Source organism: Sarcophilus harrisii, chromosome 2 (assembly GCF_902635505.1).
Source record: "Sarcophilus harrisii chromosome 2, mSarHar1.11, whole genome shotgun sequence".
In the NCBI taxonomy this organism is placed as follows: domain Eukaryota; kingdom Metazoa; phylum Chordata; class Mammalia; order Dasyuromorphia; family Dasyuridae; genus Sarcophilus; species Sarcophilus harrisii.
The window spans coordinates 389,596,188-389,617,528 of record NC_045427.1 but is presented as its reverse complement, the minus strand read 5'-3'; the positions used below and the strand labels follow the sequence as shown (position 1 = coordinate 389,617,528).

The 21,341-nt window shown below is 32.3% G+C and overlaps 1 protein-coding gene across 2 annotated transcripts in view; it reads right to left on the bottom strand.

The window, feature by feature from the left end:
• Positions 1-21,341, bottom strand: part of SGCD (sarcoglycan delta) — a 1,334,163-nt gene that overhangs the window by 268,591 nt on the left and 1,044,231 nt on the right. The gene's annotated exons all lie outside the window — the stretch shown is intronic.

Here is a 21,341-nt window from a genome sequence, read left to right as displayed (position 1 = left end):
ATTCAAAATAACTGTCGACAGCATAAAATATTTGGGAATCTATCTACCAAAGGAAAAGTCAGGAATTATATGAGCAAAATTACAAAAAAACTTTCCACACAAATAAAGTCAGACTTAAATAATTGGAAAAATATTAAGTGCTCTTGGATAGGCTGAGTGAATAAAGATAACAATACTCCCTAAACTAATCTATTTATTTAGTGCTATACCAATCAGACTTCCAAGAAAATATTTTAATGATCTAGAAAAAATAACAACAAAATTCATATGGAATAATAAAAGGTCGAGAATCTCAATGGAATTAATGGAAAAAAAAATCAAATGAAGGTGGCCTAGCTGTACCTGATCTAAAACTATATTATAAAGCAGCAGTCACCAAAACCATTTGGTATTGGCTAAGAAATAGATTAGTTGATCAGTGGAATAGGTTAGGTTCACAAGACAGAATAGTCAACTATAGCAATTTAGTGTTTGACAAACCCAAAGATCCTAACTTTTGGGATAAGAATTCATTATTTGAAAAAAAAACTGCTGGGATAACTGGAAATTAGTGTGGCAGAAATTAGGCATGGACCCACACTTAACACCAAGATAAGATCAAAATGGGTCCATGATTTAGGCATAAAGAACGAGATTATAAATAAATTAGAGGAACATAGGATAGTTTATCTCTCAGACCTGTGGAGGAGGAAGAAATTTGTGACCAAAGATGAACTAGAGACCATTATTGATCACAAAATAGAAAATTTTGATTATATCAAATTAAAAAGCTTTTGTACAAACAAAACTAATGCAAACAAAATTAGAAGGGAAGCAACAAACTGGGAAAACATCTTCACAGTTAAAGGTTCTGATAAAGGTCTCATTTCTAAAATATATAGAGAATTGACTCTAATTTATAAGAAACCAAGCCATTCTCCAATTGATAAATGGTCAAAGGATATGAACAGACAATTTTCAGATGATGAAATTAAAATTATTACCACTCATATGAAAGAGTGTTCCAAATCACTATTAATGAGAGAAATGCAAATTAAGACAACTCTGAGATACCACTACACACTTGTCAGATTGGCTAAGATGACAGGAAAAAATAATGACGAATGTTGGAGGGGATCTGGGAAAACTGGGACACTGATGCATTGTTGGTGGAGTTGTGAACGAATCCAACCATTCTGGAGAGCACAGGGAGAATTGCATTCAGAAAGTAAAAATAACCTGGAAATAAAAACAAAAATGCAAACATTTTACACTCATTTCCCAGTGTTCCTTCTTTGGGTATAGCTGCTTCTGGCCATCATTGATCAATTGGAACTGAGTGAGATATTCTCTTTGTCGAAGATATCCACTTCCATCAGAATACATCCTCATACAGTATCGTTGAAGTATATAATGATCTCTTGGTTCTCCTCATTTAATTTAGCATCAGTTCATGTAAGTCTCTCCACTCCTCTCTGTATTCATTTTGCTGGTCATTTCTTACAGAACAATAATATTCCATAACATTCATATACCACAATTTACCTAACCATTCTCCAATTGATGGACATTCATTCATTTTCCAGTTTCTAGCCACTACAAAAAGGGCTGCCACAAACATTTTGGCACATACAGGTCCCTTTCACTTCTTTAGTATTTTTTTGGGATAGTAGTAGTACTGCTGGATCAAAGGGTATGCACAGTTTGGTAACTTTTGGGGCATAATACCAGATTGCTCTCCAGAATGGTTGGATTCGTTCACAACTCCACCAACAATGTATCAATATCCCAGTTTTCCCACATCCCTTCCAACATCTATCATTATTTTTTCCTGTCATCTTAGCCAATCTGACAGGTGTATAGTGGTATCAGAAATTAGATTTAGAACAATCACCTTATATTGAATATTACACCAGGCTCAAAATGGATATGATACATGGAGAAAAGGTCACTAGAATTAATAAATATATGTGGCAATAATAATGAACTGGAGTAGTAAATGGCAAACAACTCCAGTGACTTTGCCAAGAAAATACCAAATGGGGTCACAGAGTCAGACAGATTGAAAACAGTTGAACAACAAGCTTAAGTCAAGTGACTGGAAAGAAGCCAGATTGCAAAGGGTTTAAGAAGAAATGGGATGTGAGATTATTATATTTTTTGGTAGAAGTCTAGTTATGAAAGGAAGGAAAGATTATGAAGTATCTTGAGGGGATTTGGGTATTTTTATTTTTTGCTTTTTTTTTCTTAGGATGGCAGAGGTCTGGGTATGTTTGAAGACTGCAGGGAAAAAGACAATAAATAAGAACAAGTTGAAAATGAATGAGAGAGAAAAATTGATCTAAAGGACCAGCTGCCAGAGATGACTAGAGAGAATGGATTAAAGACATAAATAAAAGGTTCATTGTTAGCAAGGACAAGGGACACTTTATCTTTGGAGAGAGGGAGTTGATAATTCCTTGAATTCCCATTTTTGGAAAGGTATAGTTGTTATCAAATCAAATCAAAATTCTGATTCCCACAGGTAGTAGGTCTATCTTTTTCTAAATGAAAAAAAAAATTCCCCCTGTAATAATGACCATGTTGTTGTAAGCCTCTCTTCTATAGGCTAAATGTCCCTAGTTCCATTAATATTTGAAAGCAGATTAATGAGATTTGGTTGACTTTACATTCTCTTCTATTGGTAATACACATGAATTATTCTTCTCTGGTGTTATAAATAGCAATTAAAGCATGCTATCAAATTCATACCTGCCTGCTATTTTATACAAGTGATTGTGTTCAGCTATCTCAAATGACTAAAGGAGAGAGTCAATAGAAGTAGTATAGTAAGTTGGGAAAAAAAGAAACAAACAAAAATAGAGCACTGACTTTATACTCAGAAGAACTTGGTTCATTCTTGGCCCTTAATACTGGATTTTGGAAAAATGATTTCATGACCCTCAGTTTCTCTTTGCATAAAATGAGGAAGTTGAAATAGATGGCTCCTGCGATGTATTCCAGATCTAGTTTGATGATCCTTTCACCCTATGATTCAAAATTATATATTCCATCACTATAGACTAATTTTATTTTGTAATAGAAAGTACACTTCTAATTCTGGTTGATTGTTTGTAAATGTCTGCTCATATAGAGGATTAGGTGAGAGAATATACACAAATCAGCACAAATTCATCTCTATTGTTGTAAAAACAAATTAAAGCATAAAATTTGTCAATGATGGGTCAATGTCTTTGTCCTTTAGTATCATTAACCAGGAAGTACAGTAAATTTCTTAATTAATTGGGATCCTGGTTGGAGTTCTACTAACAATAATGATATATCATGCCACAAGCACCAGTAATTGACTTATAGTATGTTCTCCTTCTATCAATATAGATCTCAACTACTCTACAACATACTCTCAGTACTTAAAAAGAATTGTTGTAGTTAAACAATTAATTGTCCCATAGCTAACCTGCTGGTCATTCTCTCCAAACTTTGATGTACTGATACTCAAATAACAATCAATCATTCAGTCAGTATTTATTAAGCATCAACTATATATCAGACACTATGCTAAACATCAGGAACACATAGACAAAAGTGAAAAAGTCCCTACTCTCAAAGAATTTGCATTCTAATAGACAAACAATCCATTACTGGGCCTATATTAAAATCCTTTCTAGCTTCATAGGACTACCAGAATTTGTACTCTCCAAGAATAGCCTTTGGTAACCCAAGATTACCTCCACATCCTTATGAGTCATCAGAAAAGAATATTATTAGAAGAAAAATAATGATGAGACCTTGAATTTTTAAAACAATTTTATACAATTCTAAAGTGTAATATTTTAATTAAGATATTAGGCCTTGATTAAAAGTGTCAGTATATGAAAATATTATTTTATCTTAGGTTCATTCTGTGGTTTTTAAATCTTTTGTAAAAATTAAAATTTTGTCATTGACTGAGTGGCAGTTATGACTGTAAAGCCAGAAAAATTTTTGTTTTTACATATTCCTTGAGTTAACAGTAGAAGTGTAAGTATGTCTCCAAGAAATGTAATAAATATTATTCTTTAGCAAGGTAGCAGTCTTTAAATATACTAACATATTAAGGGCTGCACATTATATTATCACCTTTGAACAACATTATTGTCCTCTAAGAAGCATATTTCTACCTCACAGCTCAATCCCAATTATCAGGAAAATAGTTGAAGGGAGATTTAGGGAGTGGATTCCAATAAACTTTTTTTTAATTACTTAAAATAAAAAACCAAATATGCAATACTTACTGTAGAACATTAACAAACTGTTGTCATAGATAATTAAAACTTAACTACTCTCTCTGTAAATAAATGAAGAAAATATCATCTGCAATGGAAACTCTGTTTTTACTTTTAAATCAACTATTACTTTCTAATTTGTGAAATTTGGCAAGCTACAGTCTCCTCCTCATTAATATTAACACTCTGCTGTATGGACCCATACACATTTTGAAAGAATTAGTTGTGTTAAAAGCACAGTCTGGAAAATTTCTAATCAGGTTAAGCACCAAAAGATTGAAATATCCAAGTCTTTGGAGCTGAGATTCAGTTAGAAAGAGCATAATAACAAGGATAATGTTAATTCCCCAGTATCCCATTTATTCATGTGTCAAATTTCCAAAAAACTGAACTATTCTGTGATTTAGAACACAGATAAAAGGAGCTACCAGGATCATAGCGGTAGATACAAAGGGGACTTTAGAAATTACCAAGACAAACCCAATCTTTTTTTACAGAAGAACTGTGGCCCAGAGAGTTTACATACATTTCAGGAGATCATACTGCAACTGGCAGACCAAAAATCTGAGCCTTTAAAAAAAAAAAAAAAAATCTGAGCCTATTTCCTCTCCATCTAACTCTTTTCTAACTGCATCATTAAAATTCTTTAGAATACTTCTGAATAATCATCACAATAACAATGTCATTGGTTGTTGCTTGTATAATACTTTATGGATTATTAACCCCCCCCACCCCCACACAACAATTCTATAAAATGAGTAGCACATGAAATATGTAATGTAATAATAGCATTTATATAACACTTTTAGGTTTTTCAGGTACTTTACATATATTATTTTACTTAATCCTCAAAATAATCTAAGATACGGGAGAGGGATTATTAATGGAAGTCTCATTGTATAGACAGTTAAGTGTACAGTTAAGTGAGTTTTGGGGGGTCACATAGGTTTGTATCAAAGGCCAATTTTGAATTTAGACCTTCAAATCTCTTGCTTTAATTATGTGTTAATAAAAGTTACTGATGTTAATGCATTAAGTACTTGATTACCAAATTATTTTAAATAATGTCATGTTAGAAGCTTCAAGTGCCATGATTTAAAAAAAAAATCTACTTTCAAATTCTCTCCTATTTTCCATCTCATCCATTAAGAAGGAGAAAATTATGGCATCCTTTATATATATAAAGTCATGCAAAATATATTTTTACATTAAACATGTTCAGGGGGTAGATGGAGGAAAACCCAAGAAAAACAAAGAGAAAAATATGCTTCAATGTGTACTGTGAATCCATCAATTCTGTTTTGATCAGTTATTCTTTCACAGTTTATTATCTTTACTATATTGCTGTTACTGTGTACATTATTCTCCTGGTTCTGATTACTTCACATTGTATCAATTCACATATGTCTTTCCAATTGTTTTCTGAAACCATCTCCATCATTTCTTACATCATAATGGCATTCTATTACACTTATATGCTATTACTTGCTTAGCCATTCCCCAACTGATGGGCATCCCCTCGGTTTCCAATTCTTTGCCACTACAAATAGAGCTGCTATAAACATTTTTGTATGTATGCATCCTTTTCCTTTTCCTTTTCCTTTAATCTTCTTTTTTTAGGTTTTATGGGTCAAAGGAAATACAATTTTATAGAAATGAAATAATTTTAAAAGCTAGAACACACTGAGGGTATAGTCAAACAGCACTATATAGCTCAATATGATTTTCACTGTACAAAAAGAAGACTAATAATATTTAGTATTTTGTTTAAGAAAGCAAAGAGAGAAGTTTTTTTTTTTTTTGGTTTGTTTGTTTTTAGTAAATGGCCACAGCATATTTTAGGATCTTTAGGAATTTCAGTACCTTTCAGTAAGCTTCAGTTACAGAGAAAATTCACTAAATTCTCTAATGAGAAGATGGCGGATAACACAGGTTTCTCTTTGACCTTCTCTACAACCCCCATACTAATTATGAAATCCATCTTCTGAATTAGCTCTGGACCTTAAAAAACAGAATTTGCAAAATGGGAAAAAATTCCATAGAACAAAACAACTCATTTAAAAATTCAATTGGACAAATACAAAAAGAAGTAAAAAAAAGTAAATGAAGAAAATAATTCATTAAAATTCAGAATTGAACATATGAAAATGAATGGCTCAATGAGATAACAAAAATCAGTCAAGCAAACTACAAAAATGAAAAAATAGAAAAAAATAGAAAAAAACCTAATTGAGAAAACAACCGATCTAGAAAATATATCTAGAGGAGAAAATCTAAGGATTATTGGACTCCCTGAAATACATGATGAAAAAAGGAGACTACACTTTATTTTTCAGGAAATCATCCAAGAGAACTGCCCAGATATCATAGAATCAGAAAGTAAAAAAAACATTGAAAAAATTCACTAAAGGCCTCCTGAAAGAGACCCCAAAATTAAAATCCCAAAGAATATAGTGGCTAAATTTGAGAACTATCAGACCAAGGAAAAAAATATTACATGCAGCCAAAAAGAAGCAATTCAAATACCGAGAAGCACAAAAAGGATTACTCAAGACCTAGCAGCTTCCACTTTAAAGGATTGAAGGGCCTGGAATCTGATATTCTGAAAGGTGAAGGAACCTGAAATACAGCCAAGAATAAATTACCCTGCTAAACTAAGCATTTTCTTTTAGGGAAGAAGATGGACATTCAATGAAACTGGTGAATTCCATTTATTTTGAATGAAAAGACCAGAACTAAACAAAAAAAATTGAACTCCAAATATAGATCTCAAAAGAAGCATAAAAAGATAAAAAAAAATTTTTGAGAATTGTATTTCTGTTATGAATATACATTGAGAGTACATGTATAATTTGATTTTACTGTTATAATATAAAAATAAACTAGAGATGGAAAGGAGATAGTAACAGAAAAAAAGGGTAAAGTGGAGGTAAAATTAGGAAAATCACATCTCAGGAAGAGGCAAAGAAAACATTATAAATGAGGGAAAGAAGGGAGGGTGATGAAATTTTGTGAATCTTACTCTCATCAGATTTGGCCAAAGAAAGAATATTAAATATATTTGGTTTTTACCAAAAAATATCTCTCATCTTATAGAAAAGTGGGAGGGGAAAGGGGAAAAAGGGAAGGGGTAGGCTAAACAGGAAGGAATAGAAAAATAGTAGGGTAAAGGTATAAGAAATGGGGAGGGTCTCTCTAAAGGAGGAAGACTGCTTGAGGCAAGTAGTGCTCATAAACAAAATACTGGGGAGGAGGGAAAGAGGAAAAGGAAAGAGAAAATATAATTTTGGGTTAATAAGATGGCAGGAAATACAGAATTAGTAGTTTTAACTGTAAATGGGAATGGGGTGAAATCTCCCATAAAACGTATGCAGGTAGCAGACTGGATTAACAACCAGAATCCTAAAATATGTTGTTTACAAGAAACACATTTAAAGCAGAGCAATACATACAGAGTGAAGGTAAAACGGTAGAGCAGAATCTATTATATTTCAAGTCAAGTAAGAAAAAGCAGGGGTAGTTATAATGATCTCAGATCAAACAAAAGCAAAAACTGATGTAATTACAAGAGATAAGGAAGGAAACTATATCTTACTACATCTTGTATATATAGTGCTGTTTGACTACACCCTACTATCTACTGTACTATATCTACTGTACTATATAGTGCTTGTACCAAAGATAATGAAGCAATATCAATATTAAACATATATTCACTAAGTGATGTAGCATCTAAATTCCTAAAGGAGAAATTAAGAGAGTTGCAAGAAGAAATAGACAGCAAAACTATAATAGTGGGAGATCTCAACCTTGCACTCTCAGAACTAGATAAATCAAACCACAAAATAAGTAAGAAAGAACTTAAAGAAGTAAATAGAATACTTGAAAAACTAGATATGCTAGATCTTTAGAGAAAATTGAATGGAGACAGAAAGGAGTACACTTTCTTATCAGCAGTTCATGGAATCTATATACAAATTGACAATATATTATGACATAAAGACCTTAAAATCAAATGCATCTTTAGCGAAAATTGAATGGAGACAGAAAGGAGTACACTTTCTTATCAGCAGTTCATGGAATCTATATACAAATTGACCATATATTATGACATTTTTTCAGATCATGATGCAATAAAAATTACATTCAATAAAGGGCTAGGGGAAAATAGACCAAAAAGAAACTGAAAACTAAATAATCTCATCCTAAAGTATGAATGGATGAAACAGCAAATCATAGACATAATAATTTCATCCAAGAGAACAACAATAATGAGACAACATACCAAAATCTGTGGGATGCAGCCAAAGTGGTAATAAGGGGAAATTTTATAACTCTAATGCTTACTTTCATAAGATAAAGAAAAAAAAATCAATAAATCGGACTTGCAATTATAAAAGCTAGAAAAAGAACAAATTAAAAAACCCTAATCAAATACCAAACTTGAAATTCTAAAAATAAAAGGAGCGATCGATAAAATTGAAACAAAAAAAAACTATTGAATTAATAAATAAAACTAAGACTTGGTTTTATGAAAAATCCAACAAAACAGGTAAACTTTTAGTTAATTTGATTAGAAAAAGGAAAGAGAAAAATCAAATCATTAGTCTCAAAAATGAAAAGGGAGAACTATCCACCAATGAAGAGGAAACTGGAACAATTATTAGGAGTTACTTTGCCCAACTTTATGCCAATAGATTTGACAACTTAAGCGAAATGGAGTAGTACCTACAAAAATATAGATTGCCCAGATTAACATTAGAGAAAATAAATTACTTAAATAGTCCCATTTCAGAAAAAAGAAATAGAACAAGTTATTAATCAACTACCTCCCTAAGAATAAATCCCCAGGACCACATGGATTTATATGTGAATTCTACCAAACATTTAAAGAACAATTAACTCCAATACTATGTAAATTATTTGAAAAAATAGGGAATGAAGGACTCCTACCAAATTCTTTTTATGACACAGACATTGTACTGATATCTAAAGTAGGTAGGATGAAAACAGAGAAAGAAAACTATAGATCAATCTCTCTAATGAATATTGATGCAAAAATCTTAAATAAAATATTAGCAAAGAGATTACAGATAATCATCCCCAGGAAAATATACCATGACCAAGTAGGATTTATACCAGGAATGCAGGGCTAGTTCAATATTAGGAAAACTGTTAGTATAATTGACTATATCAATAATCAAATTAATGAAAATCCTATGATTAACTCAATAGATGCAGAAAAAGCATTTGATAGAATCCAACACCCATCCCTATTAAAAACACTAGAGTATAGGAATAAATGAACTTTTCCTTAAATAGTTAGTAGCATCTATTTAAAACCCGCAGCAAGCATCTTATGTAATGGGAATAAACTAAAATGATTCCCAGTAAGATCAGGAGTGAAATAAGATTGCTCACTATCACCATTGCTATTCAATATTGTATTAGAAATACTAGCCTTGGCAATAAGAGAAGAAAAAGAGATTAAAGGAATAAGAGTAGGTAATGAGAAAACCAAATTATCACTCTTTGCAGATGATATGATGGTATACTTAGAGAAACCCAGAGAATCAACTAAAAAGCTATTAGAAATAATACACAACTTTAGCACAGTTGCAAGATACAAAATAAATCCTCATAAATCATCAGCATTCTTATACATCGCTAACAAAATCCAACAGCAAGAGATACAAAAAGAAATTCCATTTAAAATAACTGTTTATAATATAAAATATTTAGGAATTTATCTGCCAATTGAAAGTCAGGAACTATATAAGTAAGACAACAAAATACTTTCCACACATATAAAATCATATCTAAGCAATTGGAAAAATATCAAGTGCATGTGAATAGATTGAATGAATATAATAAAGATGACAATACTCCCAAAACTAATCTATTTATTTAGTGTTATACCGATCAAACTCCCAAGAAATTATTTTACTCATCTAGAAAAAATAACAAAATTCATCTGGAAGAACAAAAGGTCAAGAATTTCAAAGCAATTAATGAAGAGAAAAGCAAATGAATGTGGCCTACCTGTACCATATCTAAAACTATAGTATAAAACAGCGGTTATTAAAACTATTTAATACTGGATAAGAAATAGGTAAGTTGATCAATGGAATAGGTTAGGTTCACAAAACAAAATACCCAATGACTATAACTATCTAGTATCATAAAGGTTCCAGCTTTTGGAATAAGAATTCACTATTTGACAAAAACTCCTGGGAAAATTGGAAACTAGTATGGCAGAAAGTAAGCAAAAACCCACACCTAATACCACATACCAAGATAAGGTTGAAATGGTTTTGTGATCTAGACATAAAGAATGATACTATAAACAAATTAGAAGAACATAGGATAGTTTACCTCTCAGATTTGTGAAAGAGGAAGAAATCTGTGACCAAAGAAGAACTAGAGATTATTATGGATCACAAAATAGATTTTGATTTTATTAAGTTAAATAGTTTTTGTACAAACAAAACTAATACAGACAAAATTAGAAGGGAAGCAATAAATTGGCAAAACATTTTTTACATCCAAAGGATCTGATAAAGGCTTCATTTCTAAAACATACAGAAAATTAACACAAATTTAAAATAGTTCAAGCCATTCTCCAATTGATAAATGGTCAAAGGGTATGAACAGATGATTTTCAGATGAAGAAATTGAAACTATTTGTAGCCACATGAAAAGGTGCTGTAAATCACTATTGATCAGAGAAATGCAAATTAAGACAACTCTGAGAGACCACTGCATATCTGTCAGATTGACTAAGATGGAAGGAAAAGATAATAATGAATGTTGGAGAGGATGTGGGAAAACTGGAACACTGATATATTGTTGGTAGACCTGTGAATAGATCCAAGCAGTTTGGAACTATGCTCAAAAAATTATCAAACTGTGCATACCCTTTGATCCAGCAGGGTTTCTACTGGGATTATATCCCAAAGAGATCTTAAAGGAGGCAAAGAGACCCACATATATAAAAATGTCTGTGGCAGCCATTTTCATAGTGGCAAGAAACTGGAAGCTGAGTGGATGCCCATCAATTGGAGAATGGCTGAATAAATTATGGTATATAACTGCTTTGGAATACTATTGTTTTGTAGGAAATGACCAGCAGGATGATTTCAGAGAGGCCTGGAGAGATTTACATGAACTGATGCTAAGTAAAATGAGCAGAACTAGAAGATCACTAGGAGATCACACGGCAACAAGACTATATAATGATCAATTCTGATGGATATGGCTCTCTTCAACAATGAGATGATTCAAACCAGTTCCACTTGTGTAGTGACGAAGACACCCAGAGAGAGAACCATGAGAACAGAGTGTGGAACATAACATAGCATTCTCACTCTCTCTGTTATTATTTGCTTGCATTTTGTTTTCTTTCTAAGTTTTTCTTTTTCTTCCTTCTTGATTTGATTTTTCCTGTGCAACAAGATAACTGCATAAATATGTGTACATACATTGGATCTAATACGTATTTCAACATATTTAACATGTATTGGACTACCTGCCAGCTAGAGGAGGGGGTAAGGGAAAGGAGGGGAAAATTAAAACAAAAGGTTATGCAAAGGGCAATGTTGGAAAAATTAAAGCTGCATAAGTTTGTAAATAAAAAGCTTTAATAAATAAATAAATTCTCTGATGATTCCAGAGATTATATTATAGTATTCTCCTTGCAATTATTTTTTAACACTATGTTTTTCAAAGAGGATTCTCATGTCTCATGTGCAGTTTGGCTGATAGCAGCTGTTTTCCCTTTAGCATCTATTTTTAGTCTTGGAAAGTTCAGGGCCTCAGAAGTAGGAGAGGAAAGTAAACCCAGGCATGCCTAGTATTTTAGTAGTACTTTAATTTAGGTATGATTTCTATATGATAATTAAGGAAAAGAACAGGCAGTGAAGAGACCTGGAGTTCAAGTCTCAGTTCTAGCAGTAGCTATATGATCTTTTAACAATATATAACCTATATTTTAATAATATTTGTTATATAACATTTAATGATATATGTTCTTTGGGCTTTATTTTTTTTTCTTTTTGGTAAATTTGGATATTAAATTATTCAGTTTCCAAAGCTTCTTCCAGCTTTAAATCTAGTATGCTAGGAAAATCATCTGAAAATAACACAAAAATCACTGAAAATGAAATTTTTTATAATGTAATTCTTGCTTTGATTTATACTATACTATTGTATATTTCTGATGATAAATGATATTTATGATAATCATTCTTATGACACATCTAAAGCAAAATTGAATTTAGCATAATTCACTGCTGAAAATGAATAATCAAAGGAAACATTAACTCTTCAAAGTTTTTCACCCTAAGTTAGTCTATCTAGAAAATTGCTGGAAAATTTCTCAGTCATTTTTTTTAACCATTTAAACTGTATTTCACAGCACACAATGCTTTGTAATGGACAGACATTAAACATTTTATATTCTGTCACAGATCAGTGTGAAGATGAAAGTAGGATAGTAAAATCCGGAATTACCACAATGTCATTTCAGTGTGTCTCAATGAGAAGGGACTGTAATTACTTGTTAAACTGAGCATTCTTTCTATCTAATAAAAACTGAAGCTGTCAGTAGAAGGAAGGCTCAATGTGATTTCTTCTACAACTTTACATTTTATAGGAATACAGAATCTTAAGGTTGGAAGTAAGCTCATACTTGTAGTTCAAGCCATCAAGCAGAAATTCCCCATACAAGGGTTGGTGAGTTTTGTTCTGAAAACAAATATTTTGGAGCAATTTTCCATTTCTTTTAAAGGCAGTTTTTTCAAATAGTTTTGTTCTACATTTTCACCTCTAGGGATGATATCATAGTCCACATGAGTCTGAGCCCTTCAGAGAACCCCATTTGAGGCCAAAAGAAAGATATTGATCTTTTGTGGAATTGACACATATCCATATGTGACACATATCCATATGATTTTCTCAGATGCTTAGGCAAACTTCTAGGATACTTGTACAATCATTTATAAAGTTTCTTTTCATGGTGACTTTTCTGAAGTTTCAGATTAGGGAAAAAAGAAAATAGAGAAGGGAAAGTGACAAAGGTTACAATTGGACCATCTGATCCTTAGGATAACTTTTGAGCAAATTGCTGGATTTTGCCCTAGGACAAAGTTAAGCATATATTAGATCGATTTAATGTTATAGATCATGTAGTAAACATAGCTAATTTCACTAGGAAAAGGACAACTGTCAAGTGAATACCAGGATTTTATGATCAGTAACATTTTGTTTGTTTGTAAGGTAGCTGCAATAAAAACATTTACTTTATTATCATCTATAATAATATCACTTATCAACTTGAAGATTAAAAATATCTTAAATTATACATACATTATATAGAGAGCTTATACATATATACTACCACATATTTGTACATTTATGCATGTGTGTATATATGTGTGTGTGTGTGTGTGTGTGTGTGTACGTGATGCACATTTATATCTCCTTCTCTCTCTCTCTCAAATGGGAGGAAGGACTACTCTTATGGCTTGATGGATGTAGAAAAATCCCAGTGCAGAAACAAAGTAGATCTGCAATTATTCTGTAATTTCCAGCTTTAGAAAGTTGTCTGTGGCACTGAGTGGCTGACATATTTGTTTCTAAACAAGTGTCAGAAGTAACATTTAAATTCAGGCCTTCCCAATTCTGCAGCAGTGCTTTCTTTCTATTATATATCCCATTGCCTCCCATTTAAACTTCTTTTCAATATCACAGACATATATTAAGCATAAACCAAGTACTTCAAAGCAATTTCAAGAGAGAAGTATTGTTAATAATTGAAGTGAACAGGAAATGTATTCCCTAGAAGGTGGTGCCTGACCTGGACTTTGGGGAAGTCTAGAGATTGTATACCATAGAGGAATCAAGACCCAGTTGAGTCCCAGAGCAGAAGATAGAATGAATAGGAAAGGAATAGCTTACAGATCAATTTGACTGGAACAGAAAATACATGAAGAAAGGGAATATGAAATAAAATTGAACAGGAATCATGGTAAGTTCCAAATGGATCTATGTCCTAAAATATTTAAGATCATAATTTTTTTTATATTAGAGAATGAGGAGGACTGAAGAGATATTTTACAACAAAGTATAGGGAGAAATTATTAACCAAACTAGGAAGATTTTAAAAGAGAAAATATAACTTTGATGATATAAAATTAATTATTTTTCAAAAAAGTCAACGCAGCTAAAATAGAGAAATGGGGAAGGGGAGGGAAGAAAATCTTTGTATCTTATATTCCTGCTCTACAAAATATAATTCAGCCAATTATGTATAAGACTAAGAGGCATTCCCCAATAAGTGGCCAAATGATATAAATAGTCTTCAAAAGAAAAATATAAGATATCAACTACAATGGGGGGAAAATCTCCAAGCCACTAAAATAATTACAGAGATGTCAATTAAAACAGTTCTGATGTTTTACCTCCTGGTAGAAATAGTCAGTGAGGCAGGAACTAAGAAAAGCAAATAACTAATAAAATGTCAATAAGGTTATGAATTATTCCAACAAGTTTGGAAAACAATCTAGAATTATGTAGTAAGAGTTATTAAATTCCTTATATCTTTTGACCCAATGGCATATCCCAAGAAGGCCAATGATAGAATGAAAGTGTGTATGTGTGTGTGTGTGTGTGTGTGTGTGAGAGAGAGAGAGAGAGAGAGAGAGAGAGAGAGAGAGAGTGTGTGTGTGTGTGTGTGAGAAAGAGAGAGAGAGAGAGAGAGAAAGAGAGAGAGAGAGAGGGAGGGAGGGAGGGAGAGAGGGAAAGGAGAGAGGGAGCATATATTTGTATATGTATATTAATAGCACTTTTGTGATAGGAAAAAAAGTAGGTGATTACTGAGAAATGACTAAACAAATTGTGCTACATGAGGCAATGAAAAATTATTGCCTTTTAGGAATTGATAGAAGTAAGGCACTATAACTATGGAATGTCATATGCAATGCTAGATGAAATCATTGTGCTAGTTGGTGTTATTTTTTTCCCCTCTCATTACAAGGGCAACTTCTAGGTGGGTAGTATAGCTGGAAATGATTTTGATATGAAAACACAAGGCATTAATAAAGCTTAATATTTTGAAGAGCAGATACACATGTTTAAGTACTTTAAGTACATAATAAAAATGTCTACTGCTTTTCTTATTAACAGATAATGACAATAATTATTACCAAATATATTTGTGTTTCACCACTACTATGGTTCAGACACTGTACCAGGTGTTGGGAATGCAGAAAGGTATAAAACAAGTGCCTGCCTTTGAGATTCTAATATAGTAGCTGTGCAAACAAATCAAATGTATACAGTAAATTTAATTACTCACCAAGGCAATATATGCTAAGTAATAACACATGCTTATCGAGATCAGGGAAGGCTTTGGAGGTTCTAGGACTTGAGTTGAGCTTTGAAGAATAAGGAGAATTAAGATAATCATAGAATTTCTAAGATGCAAAAGATCTCCAAGGTTGTCTTATTTAACTCCAATCCCCATTACAATAAATGTGACAGAGTCTACACCAAAACCTTTAATGAAGAGAAGTCCACTACCTTCCAAGGAAGCTCACTCCATTTTTTAAAAGCTATTTCTAATTGTTAGGAATTTTTTCCTTCTGTTAAAGCTTAATTAAAAAAAAAATTCCAATTTACATTGCCTTGAGTCCTGCCCACTAGTGACAGTTGTTCAGAACCTTGGATCCAATTTAGATATTCACTCTAAGTATTTTTTCCCTTTTCTTTGGACCTTATATTCTTCTTACCAATTCACATATGTGGAATGAATTTAAAACCATTCACCTTTTCTGTGAAATCTATAATTTATCAATGTCCTTCCTAAAATGTGATACTCAAAATTCACAAGTCTGATCAGGGTAGCAGACAGTCAGATTCTCATCTCTTAATGCTGCACAAATTACAGCAACATTCTTGTCTGCCACTTCATACTTTTGATTTATTTGGAGGTTGCAGTCTCCTAAAATCATCAGATGTTTTTCAAGAGTCCATTTCTAATAATAGTGTTCACATAATATAATTATGGCACTGACATTTTGAACCGGAGTATAAAATTTTACAAACTTATTAAGTTTCATCTTCAACTCATCCCTATGTTTTAATGTGTCAAGTTATATTTTGAAGCACATTTCCTATGTGTTTGCTATCCCTCTCCCCAGATTTGAGTCATCTACAAGTTTTCAAATTATTTCAATTCTTCCTTTATCCAAGTCAACGATAAAAATTTAAAGCAGCAAAAAATCATTCACAAATCCCTGAACAGACCACTGAAGATTTCAAGGCAGACAGGAAAGAACAGTAATGCTGAGTCAGAATTTAAAAGTAGAAATCAATCTGGTATATTTGTGGAACAAGTGGCAAACCATTTTGACAGGTTCATAGGCTTTATTTACTGAAGTAGGAGGAGATGGGTAATCTGAAGGATAAGTAAGGACTAGTCTATTGAAGACATTGAATGACATATTAAGAAACTGAATCAATTCAATAGACACTAGAGGGTTTTGAACAGAGAAGTTATCTGTATGTAGAATAGTGTTTGAATGTTAATATTACATTGCTGGATTAAGAGTGAGAAAGACAAGGCAGGCAAAGACAAGGCAGTTCCACTGGAAAATTAGTAAATGAATGCCATAGTCCATTTTCTGGAGTAGACTGGTAGCAGCAAAAATGGCATTAATTCCAGTAGCTTCCTATTATATTTGGGATAAATTATAAACTCTTTTGTTTATCATTTAAAACTCTTTACAATCTGCCAGTGTTATTCATTACTTTTCCCTATATACTCTATGGCCTTGTCATACTGACCTATATTGCTTTTATTTCTATATGACAACTCATCTTTCTCTTCTCTGTGCTTTTTATCAGTTATTTCCTATAATTGGAATATTCCTATTCAACTTCCTATTCAACTCTGTTTCTTAGAGTCTTTGGCTTCCTTCAAGATTAAGTTTTCTTGCTACTTTCTTTTCTGGTTACTTCTATTCCTAGAGCTTTTACCACAAGGTTTTAGTCTCCATCAATGGTATGTGTATCTTAAATGCCCTTATTTATATACATGCTGTTTCCCTCATTAGAATATGTTTCTTGAACATTGTACATAGTAACAGCAAGATTATGTGGTAATCAACTGTGATGGACTTGGTTCTTCTTAGGAATGTCATGATCCAAGACAATTCCAATAGACTTGGGATGGAAAATGCCAACCACATCCAAAGAGAGTACTATGGAGACTCAATGTAGATCAAAGTGTAGTATTTTTACCATTTTTATTTGCTTTTCCTTTCTCATTTTTCTTCTTTTGGTTTGATTTTTTTTGTACACCATGACAGATAGGGAAATATGTTTGAAAGGATTTCATACTCTCTTTGTAGGGAAAAAAACCTAAAAACTGAGAGGATACCCATTTATAGTAGAATAGCTGAATAAATTGTGGCATGTGATTTTAATGGGATATTATTGTTCCACAGGAAAAGATAAGCAGGATGCTCTCAGAAAAACCTGAAAAGTTCTTTATGAATTCAAGTGAAGTGAAATGTAGGATGTGCAAAATAATATCAATGTTCTGGAATAATCAGTTGTGAAGGACTTTGCTATTCTTAGCAATATAATGATCTATGTCTATTCTGAAGGACATATGATGAAAAATCTTATTCATATACAGAGAAAGAACTGATTGTGTCTGAATACAGAGTGAAGCCTTCTCATTCTCATTTTCTCTCTCCTGTATGTATCTCTCTGTCTCTGTCTGTCTTTTTATCTGTCTGTATCTCTGTCTCTCTGTCTCTATTTTCCTTAAGAGTATTTTTAAGGGGGAATCTATATTTTCTTTCACAACATGACTTTTATGGAAATGATTTGTCTAATTTCACATTTTAATGAGGGCTGGGGTGAAAATAAGGGAGAGAATCTGGAACTCAAAAGTTTTAAAAACAAATGTAAAATTGTTTTAAATGTAGCTGGGGAAAAATAAAAATATTTTAAAAAGAATTGCACATGTCTAACAGATCAATTTGTTATCTTGGGGAGGAGGGAGGTAAAGGAGAGGAGGAGAAAAAATTTGGAGTACAGTCTTACAAAGGATCAATGTTGAAAACTATCTTTAAATGACAACTCATCTTTATCTTCTCTGCGCTTTTTATCAGTTATTTCCTATACTCTAATACTTAAATGTATTTGGAATAATAAAATACTATTGATTGAAAAAAAAGAACATAAGCTCCATTAGGACAAGAACTGTTTTATCTTTTTAAAAAATCTCAGACACTTAGCATAGAGCTAGTGCATAACAAGTATTTATTAAATGCTGATTGTTTAAACTGGAAATGTTAGAAAGGTAGGAAAATAGAACTTAGCTAATTGGATATGAAGGGAAAAGACATTGAAGAATTTAAAGATGGAAGAATAATTATCGTTTGCATAAGCCAGGATTTCCTGATGGCAAATTCTTTGGAGAAAATAACACAGAGTCATAGTTCAGATATTAAGTTTAAAAGCACAACTGGAAACTTAAGATTTAGTTGGCACTGGAGAAATGAGAAAGAAAGCCAGATGAGAGATCAGAATTGGAGGTACAGGACTGGGAGATATCTAAACAGAAATGGGATCACTCATAAGCTTTACTACATAGTACTTAGAATTTAAAACAGTATAATTGGTTATAAAATAGTATAAAATATGCACATTCTGTGACTGGGCAATTGTACCTCTTCCTAGAAACAATCACTTCAAATGATTGTTTGCCTAGCTCTGACTATATAGCAATAGAATGTATCCTTAGTTCTGGTCAATCTTCTTGTAATGGATGTTGTTAGTTTCAAAGGATTGTGTGAAATCACTGTAAATCCAACTCTTCTGCTGAAAGGAAAAATAAGATTATGCTTAGATGATGTTGTAAGTCTGTGGTTGCTATTTATGCATATAAAGTAGATAACAGAGGAGAAGAAAAGGTGTCTTGTTCTGTGATTTGATTGTTGCAGGTAATTCCCAGTGTGGAAATACCCTCCAGAGACCAGCTAGGTCAATTAATTCTTGTTGACTGATTGACTGACATCACCTTAGAGAGGTGCACAGTTAGAAAAAGAACCTCATTCTTCCTGACTCCAAATCTGCACTTATATTTACTACATCAAGTCACATCTCATAAAGAACAATCTGATAATTATACAAGCTCTTTGAGGTTAGGATTTTTTGTATTTGGCACATAATAATTCCTTTATAAAATCTTATTGACTGATTAGTTGATACATATTCTTGATCAAACTTCTTATCTTCTATTTGAAGATTTAAAGTGAAATACTTTGTTAGCTTAAATCTACTTATGTAGAATATGGACAATATTTATTTGAAGCTCTACTGCTGGCTTTCCAGGGTTTTTGATTTTAGAATGTCCAGTAAGATAAATGTTATGGACATTTTGACTATAATGACCTTGTGTGACCTTTTTAGCATAAAAAGATAGAATCCAAACTTTCAATCCTTTGGATTCTATGTTGGCTAAAGGACTGATGTTGTGGGTCTGGCAACCATCCTGTATTCCCCAGATTTGCATCTTATTAGAAGCCAGATGTTCTAGTCTAACCATGGATAAATAAGAAGGGAAAAGAAAAAAAAATTTTTCTCCTCCAGTGATGCTGGGACTGGCTTGCCAGCATCTTAGTTCCCCTGACTCCTGAGTCACTGCCCATGGTGTTCTCATAAACATCCCAAGCAGGTGGTGGTGTACTCAGCAATGAATAATGAGGCAAAATAAAGAGGGACACCTCTGTTCAAGCTTGATGACCCTCAGAAAAACTGTGAATTTGGGGAAGTTCCTTTTATGAGTATCCTTACTATCCTGGGCTTTAAAAAAATGCTCAATGCACCTCAATTGTTTTTGGTTTCCCTTCATCATCCCCATAAAAACTTGCTCTAAGATAAAGGAATCTGAAAATCACTCACATTGAAGCATAAATGATTTATAAGTCTTAAATTATTATCTTCTATAGGGAATATGCATTCTATCAGAGATAGAAAGCTCCTACAATGATCCAAAAATCTGAGATTTTATTAGTGTGGGTGAGATGTAATGAAATCTATCTTGATGTAGATTTCCAGCGCTCTCTGATTTAGAAGTTCTTCATGAATTGTTATATTCCTCTAACTACTCTCCAAAACAAAAGGCATGATCTTATGACCAATATCTCTGCTCAAATGATCCTATAACTAAGCTAGGCTGGATTTTTGGAGATCAGATATCTCAGGTTTAAAGAAACATTACTTTAAATGAATAAACTGCTTACAAAAGTGTTTCAGATATCAGTGGTGAATGAGAAAAATTACTTTGGATCATAACTGATTTTTCCCATTATCTCAAAAGCCATAAAATAGAGGTGATTGTTTTCTTTACTGATACTAATAATGGTAATATTTGTATTTTATAGTATTTAAAAACATTTATAGTACTTTAAAATCATATCTCTTTATCTACTAGTCTTTCATAAAAATCTTGGGCTTTAGATAGGGAAGGAATGTTTTTGATTTGAATTTTGCAGATGACTTCCCCAAACACATATACTGAGATACAAAGAGATTTAAATTTTACAAAATTATCATGAGTAGATAATTGAATGAAGTGAGTTTAACCAAGTCTTCAGAATCCTAACCTGATGACCTTGTTTAAGCACAATGATTTCCTACTTTTTGTTAAAGGTAGGACTTTCACTATTTTCTGGGAGCATGGTGATATTTTTTAAAACTATATCATTGAATTAACAACAAAAAATCAAATAAAAAAGATTCATAGATATTTTGGAAAAGACTGAAATTATGATTTAGTCCATTGCCCTTATTTTGCAAAAGGTAACTTGAAGTTCAGAGAAATAAAAGGCTTGTCAAGATCACACAGAGAAGAGATTATCAAAGGAGGGAACTGAAACCAGACCATATTTAAAAGCCACATCAACATAGTTGGCAACAAAAAGCCAAAAAACTTTGATTAAGCACTTGCCAGACACCATGTTAATCCCTGGGAATAAAAACCAAAAATTTTGCAAAAAAGAAATGCAAATCATGGTCCCT